The sequence below is a fragment of the Macrobrachium rosenbergii genome, chromosome 53 (genome assembly GCF_040412425.1).
Source record: "Macrobrachium rosenbergii isolate ZJJX-2024 chromosome 53, ASM4041242v1, whole genome shotgun sequence".
Lineage (NCBI taxonomy): Eukaryota > Metazoa > Arthropoda > Malacostraca > Decapoda > Palaemonidae > Macrobrachium > Macrobrachium rosenbergii.
The window spans coordinates 19307824-19315323 of NC_089793.1; the positions used below are offsets into that span (position 1 = coordinate 19307824).

The 7500-nt window shown below is 35.9% G+C and overlaps 1 long non-coding RNA gene across 1 annotated transcript in view; it reads right to left on the reverse strand.

Moving 5' to 3' along the window:
• The window catches only part of LOC136834333 (uncharacterized), a 921310-nt gene extending 919682 nt beyond the window's left edge, over window positions 1-1628 (reverse strand). Inside the window, exon 1 of the long non-coding RNA XR_010851747.1 lies at window positions 1603-1628. This is a non-coding gene — a long non-coding RNA (uncharacterized lncRNA). The remainder of the gene's footprint in view (window positions 1-1602) is intronic.
• Between the last annotated feature and the right edge of the window lie 5872 nt (window positions 1629-7500).

Below are 7500 nucleotides of genomic sequence, written 5' to 3' on the forward strand. Positions count from 1 at the left end.
AAGTGTTCGCGTATCGGAGCACAACAAAGAATAAAAATTAGCAGTTGAAGATTAGGCTTCACTAATTGATTGTCGACTAATTTTGAAGTGGATAAATGAACAAATTTAATGAAAGATTCAGAGTTGTTGACTAATACAAAAGCAAACATTAGTTTTAAAGGATAAATTACAATGTCTTTCTAAAAGGTTCCATTTTTTTGTAAATTCTGATTTAATTTGGCAAGACGATAAAGTAAAATTATTATACGGCTGCAATGACAGCATATTTGATAAATGTCGTTTTCAAATAATTATTACAGATGTCTTTATTAAAAAAAAAAGCCAATTCATAATTTTGGGCCGTGTAATTAAATTAACAAAACAAAGTCGTGTTTTATTTCAGTGAAGTTTAACTTTCATGACCGAAAAATAACGATAAATATTAATCATTTTCTCGCGACACTGTCAGAGCGATGATTTTTACATAGAGACCTTAGCCCTAACCTAGTGTACAGCCTAATGAAATTGATATGACTTCACGTAATAAAGTTTTATGGCAAGTGTTTCCAAAGTTCATCTACCCTGTTTTGACCTTTTATTTTTAAAATAATGAATTTTATTTAGTAGTTATTGAAAGATGGCAAAGTCGTAAATACTCAAAAATTACCAGATGAATACCTTCTCGAGTCGTGATCCCCTTGTTTAAAAAGAGATTTTTTCAATTTCAAGGAGCTTGATAAAGTATACGATTGCTCCCTAAAATGACGTACTTAATTATCACGGAAAGAGGACTACATCCTAGTTTAAGAGGCAGTAACACAACACCCTATTATAAAAACTGAAATTAAAAAAACGAAAATTCAATGAGGCAGTTACCCCAAGAACATAGCAATCAAGAACAATCATAAAAATAACGATAAAACCACTGAGTCAGGTTGTTCATGCAGTATGCAGGGGGCCCAATTGCCAATGTAAATTGAGATATAAAATATTAATTACGATCCACGGCCTCTAACATTAAACCAGCCGAGTAATGACTTGAGAATAGCAGAAAGTTATCTCGTATTTTTTCCAAGTGTGTATGGTTAATAATAGGTCGATTTTTTTTTTTGTTCGTAAGAAGCTTTTTTTTTTTTTATTGGGGACCATGGTTCTGTACACAAGTTCTATCTAAATGTTCTCTACATAATTATGTGCTAGTACCGCATATTCTAATTATATGAAAGATAATGAATCATAAAAAGATAATGTACTGAAAGTTTACTCAAAGCAAACTCAGAAACCTCAGCGAAAATACCGTTAACAATAACCTCATATTTATGGCGTGTAGATGATCATCGGCTGCATATAAAAACTGTATCAACATGAATTTATGGGTAATTACCCTAAGCACCTCTCAGTGAAAACTTTACATTTTTAAATAGTAACATCATGTGGCCCTTTGTCCGGCTATTTAATGGCTTATTAAGCTAAGAACTTGATCCCTTAAACCTAGTTGTAGAGCTTCCTATTAAACCGCATTAATTAATATCTAACGATAAACATAAAACAACAATGATAATGAGTACTGTTAAATGAAATATATGATTTATGAAAAAGTAAAAATCATGTATTAACACTCACCAAAGCCAAAACCAGTCACAGCTTCTGAAAAAGAAAATAAAGATTAATATTGATAAGTATAATTAGTACAGATTATTGTGTCTGCATTGTAACTGATTTTCTTTTCTATTTTACTCTTTGTCTCTTTCATAAACTTATCATAGGAATGTGATAAGATCGCTTGAGTAGCTTCGGTATTCCTTAGCAAACTGTGGGTCGGCAAGAGAAGATCCCACGAAGGGCACTAGGCACAGAACAATAGAATTTAGGCCAAAGGCCAAGCTTTGGGACCTATGAGGTCATTCAGCGCTAAAACGGAAACTGACAGTAAAAGGGTTGAAAGGTGTGACAGGAGGAAAACCTCGCAGTTGCATCACGAAACAATTGTTAGGAGACGGTCGAAAGTAAGATGGAAGAAAGAGAATATGTACGGAGGTACGGGGATAGGAATGAAAGGAGTTGCAGATAGGGGCCGAAGGGACGCTGCAAAGGACCTAAAGTAATGCCCATGAGGTGCACCAACGGCACTAACCCTCTGCGGGGGCCACTAGGGACGATAAGGGACGACCTCGTTATAACCCAAGAAGTCGTTTCCAGAGTCCTTGTCCAAGGATATATCGTGCCCCGTTTAGCCAGACCCTCTGTCTATAACTCCTTTAGCCTGCCGATAAGGCCTTCGGGCCATTACTTAGAAATAGGCTGCAGTTACTGTAAGAGCCACTGGACAGATATTCCACTATCTTCTGTTAAAGCACTCTCTGTTTTAAGTATCTCTGAGGCAGGTCACACAGGGAGAGATTGAAGACTGAACTAAGACGACCTATGGTAACCTTTGCAGACAAAAGCAACCTCAACATTGACTACCTGATTGCAAAGGTCATAGTTGTCCTTCGTGTAAAACGCCTCACTAGTTGGGAGGCCTTTAATACTCTAAAATTTTAGATATATAAAAAAAATCTTTCAACATGTGAAATGCTTAAAATTTTTCATTTCCTGAAGATTCCATGAGGGCAATATAGATTTTTATGATGATATTAGCCCCTGGTTAATTCAGCTTCTGTATAGTAAGACCAAATGCCCTGTCACATGGCAAGTAAGAATGACCACTCACTAGAATAATTCAAATCTTTATAATCTTTTCATTGGTTTCCCAAATATTATACAGGACGAGATGGATACGCTCATTTTGGCTTTCATAATTGTTACAGGACTCTCAGGTTCACACAGGAGATGGGCTGCATATGCTGACTGGCTGTTCTCCTTGAAACCTTATACCATCGCTCGGAGACAATTTTATGTTTATGAGCAAATGGTAGACCTTTCCGTAAACAGAAGAGGACGACTCTCTGACGTCATAATCGAATCTAAGGTTTACCTGCGCAGTAGGGGACACGTTTTGGTTCGCTGGTGGCCTGACCTGGTATTCTTTAGACCTTGGTCACTGGAATCCCTCATGCGTAGGTGTGCCAAGGGAGGTGAAAGTTTCATGTAGTGACAAGTGTATCCAAGGAAGTGTAAGTCAGCCGAGAATTTAAGACACCACTGTGGTCATTGAGAGAGAGAGAGAGAGAGAGAGAGAGAGAGAGAGAGAGAGAGAGAGAGAGAGAGAGAGAGAGAGAGAGCAATAACCACAGTGCCCTCTTAACTTCTCGAATTCATCACACTTTTTGGATACGATTGGCACTGCAAAGCCTTAGATCCAGTTGCAAGAATATGAAGTAATGAGCATCAGGATGATTTCATGTTCTTGCATTTGGGTCCAAGGCTTTGCAGTGACACGTGTATCCGAAAAGTGTGAAGAATGCGAAAAGGTAAGAGGGAATTGTGGTCATTACAATTACATGCTCATCTCGTGGCAGTGGCCAGTAAATTCTATGTATGATATATATATATATATATATATATATATATATATATGTGCATATATATATATATATATATATATATATATATATGTATGTATGTATATATATATATATATATATATATATATATATATATATATATATATATATATATATATATATATATATATCTTCAATACTTTAAGGAAATTTACTGACTGTTCATCACCATCATGCAAATATTTGGGGAAATTCTGATATCTCTTTGACGCCATGTGTGCTAAATTCTTTATTCTGTGACCGAGTTAAACATTTCACACGCCAAATTGAAAGCATTTGAATTACAGAGCTTTAAACTGCATTTCGCTTCAAATTCTAAATGTAAACAACTGAGATCGTCTTATCATCATAAAAATAAATACCAGACACAGCTACGAACGATTTAGATTTTTTTCCTAGTAAACCTTTTTTAATATTACAGTTTGCTGTTTTCACTTAAAACGGAATTTCGGGGATCAATGTACCTATTTGCTGTTATTATCCTGCTTGCCAACTAGCACATATGTAGATTTCAAGAAAGATATTAATTTTATTTCTAAAATTCGCCGTCAGTGGAAAATTGCATCAAGTTAGATTCCCAATTTGCCTGTACTGTCGGTGTCAAGTCTATTGACAGAAAAATTACTATATAAACCAATGTTTTGGAAGATGCAAAGCATGGAAAAACAATGCTATAAAATCACAATGAAAAATTTCATCAAGTGAGGTGACCCATTTGCCTAAACTGTTCGTGTCAAGTCTACTGAGAGATAACATTTTATATCACGTTATGGAAGCCAAAGAACACGAAAAAAACCTGCTATAAAATTACAACAAAAGATGAGGTGCAATAATAATAAAAATCTCTGTAGCCTTGCGTGTGAGAGAGGAAAGTATTGAAGGGAGCCTTATCTCAGTGTCTTCCATAAAGTGAGCCTACCATATAATTCCTTTCTCTATCGTGAAAAGGTAGGCGATAACAACCGACCACAACTTTATCTTAATGTTCGTAAATCATGTACTCTCTCGTAATCTCCGGGAGGGCACGTTAAGGAGCACAACCACTGCACTTACGGCCTTCTTTCCAGCGGATGGCTGTGGATGTGTCTTCCAGAGTGTCTAAGAGCAAGAGAGAGAGAGAGAGAGAGAGAGAGAGAGAGAGAGAGAGAGAGAGAGAGAGAGAGAGAATTTTAAATTTTGCATATAACTATGCATGCATCACTTTATTTAAAAAAACATTAATTTAAACAACATTAATCATAATACCTCCAGGTAAGAGACAACTTTCTGAACAATGATACTAATATACAAAACGTTATGTGTATCCATATATATGGTGTGTGTGTGTGTGTGTGTGTGAGTGTGTGAGTAACGACTACAGCCCCGGGCTAGCCTCTCTGCAGTCCTTAGTGCCGTTTCGTACCTCTTATATTACCGTCATTCTTTACGGCGTTGCCCAAGTAATAATAATTATAACAATAATAACAGAGAAATCAGCTTCGAATATAAATTTGAATATTTCAATAACTCGGCGTTAAATCCAGCGAACAATGCCATGGCTTTTAACGCAACATTTGGCATATTAAGGAAGGATTAAAAACAAGTAACAGCAGCCAGTAATTGCGCAGAGGTCACTTACTTTCGGTCAATTAAACGAAGTAACAACACCCAGTAATTATGCACAGGCCACTTACTTTCGGTCAAGCATTAATCATAAAAGTTGAGGGAAGATCATTTACTTTTTCAAGTAAAAAATACCTCTATGATGTTCATTATGGTTTTATCTCATTCTTTTGACTTTTGCAGATGAGTCAATTTTTCTTTCTGACCAGTACCTATTATATATATATAAATATATATATATATATATATATATATATATATATATATATATATATATATATATATATATACATATATATATATATATATATATATATATATATATATATATATATATATATATATATATATATATATATATATTTATTATTATTATTATATATATATTATATATATTATGTATATATACATATACATATATACATTTATTATATATATATATATTATATATATATATATATATATATATATATATATATATATATATATATATATATATATATATAATCAGAAAGCTACAAACGTCCTTTAATATCCAATTCACTCTACCTCGGAAATAATATATTTTCATATATGTTACCGAAGGGGAATTTTTAGTTGATAATAAGTCCACCGTCCCGTGGGGTCGAACCAGCGACGGACGAGGAATCAGGACTACAGTGACGCACTAACGAAATCGGCCACAAGAGAGGTATAAGTGAATAACATCTCCCATCAACTCACCCGTCGAACTCAGGTGTTTTGCGTTTGGAGACGATATCCACCCACCTCTGCCATGTTGACCGTGTAGTGCGTTTGTCGCACGTAGCCATATTATGACTATTTATCACATCACCGTGATTCATATACAATCAGAAAGCTACAAACGTCCTAATATCCATCACTCTACCTCGGAAATAATATATTTTCATATATGTTACCGAAGGGAATTTTAAGTTGATAATAAGTCCACCGTCCCGTGGGGTCGAACCAGCGACGGACGAGGAATCAGGACTACAGTGACGCACTAACGAAATCGGCCACAAGAGAGGTATAATGAATAACATCTCCCATCAACTCACCCGTCGAACTCAGGTGTTTTGCGTTTGGAGACGATATCCACCCACCTCTGCCATGTTGACCGTGTAGTGCGTTTGTCGCACGTAGCCATATTATGACTATTTATCACATCACCGTGATTCATATACAATCAGAAAGCTACAAACGTCCTTTAATATCAATTCACTCTACCTCGGAAATAATATATTTTCATATATGTTACCGAAGGAATTTTTAAGTTGATAATAAGTCCACCGTCCCGTGGGGTCGAACCAGCGACGGACGAGGAATCAGGACTACAGTGACGCACTAACGAAATCGGCCACAAAGAGGTATATGAATAACATCTCCCATCAACTCACCCGTCGAACTCAGGTGTTTTGCGTTTGGAGACGATATCCACCACCTCTGCCATGTTGACCGTGTAGTGCGTTTGTCGCACGTAGCCATATTATGACTATTTATCACATCACCGTGATTCATATACAATCAGAAAGCTACAAACGTACTTTAATATCAATTAACTCTACCTCGGAAATAATATATTTTCATATATGTTACCGAAGGAATTTTAAGTTGATAATAAGTCCACCGTCCCGTGGGGTCGAACCAGCGACGGACGAGGAATCAGGACTACAGTGACGCACTCTTCTTATTACATGGCCATAATATCTCAAACGAGCTTCCCCTGGCTTTCTCCTTTACATTACATATACCACACATTCTTCTTATATCTTGACTCTCCCTCCTTTCCAGTGGTGATATTCCAGCAATCCATCTCACCATCCTCATCTCAGTTCTTTCCAACAGTCCCTCCTCTTTCCTCCTAAGTGCCCAGGTTTCTGCCCCATATAATAATAGTACAGGCCTAATAGTTGTCTTATAAATCTTCATTTTGAGCTTTAATGGCATTTTCTTGTCTAAAACAACTCCAGTTACTTCTCTCCATTTTCGCCATGCTCCTTTCATTCTCTGTCTCACTGCTTTATCAGTACCTCCCTCTTATGTTATTATTGATCCCAAATAGTTAAACTTATTGCTCTGCTTTAGCACTGTACCATCTTCCACTTGAATGTTTACTTCTTCATGTCCTTCTCTGCTACTAGTCATTAGCTCTGTCCTTCCAATGTTCACTTTAAATCATTTCCTTTCTAGGGCTCCTTTCCATGCTAAAAACCTTTCTTGCAGTTCTTCTTCTGTCTGCTATAATGACCAAATCTTCAGCAAACAACAGATCCCACCGTTCATCGTTGTTCCTTAATTCTGATGTCAGTGTGCCTATAAAGACATGGAACAAGAATGGACTCAGAGCTGATCCCTGATGGACACTATATATATATATATATATATATATATATATAATATATATATATAT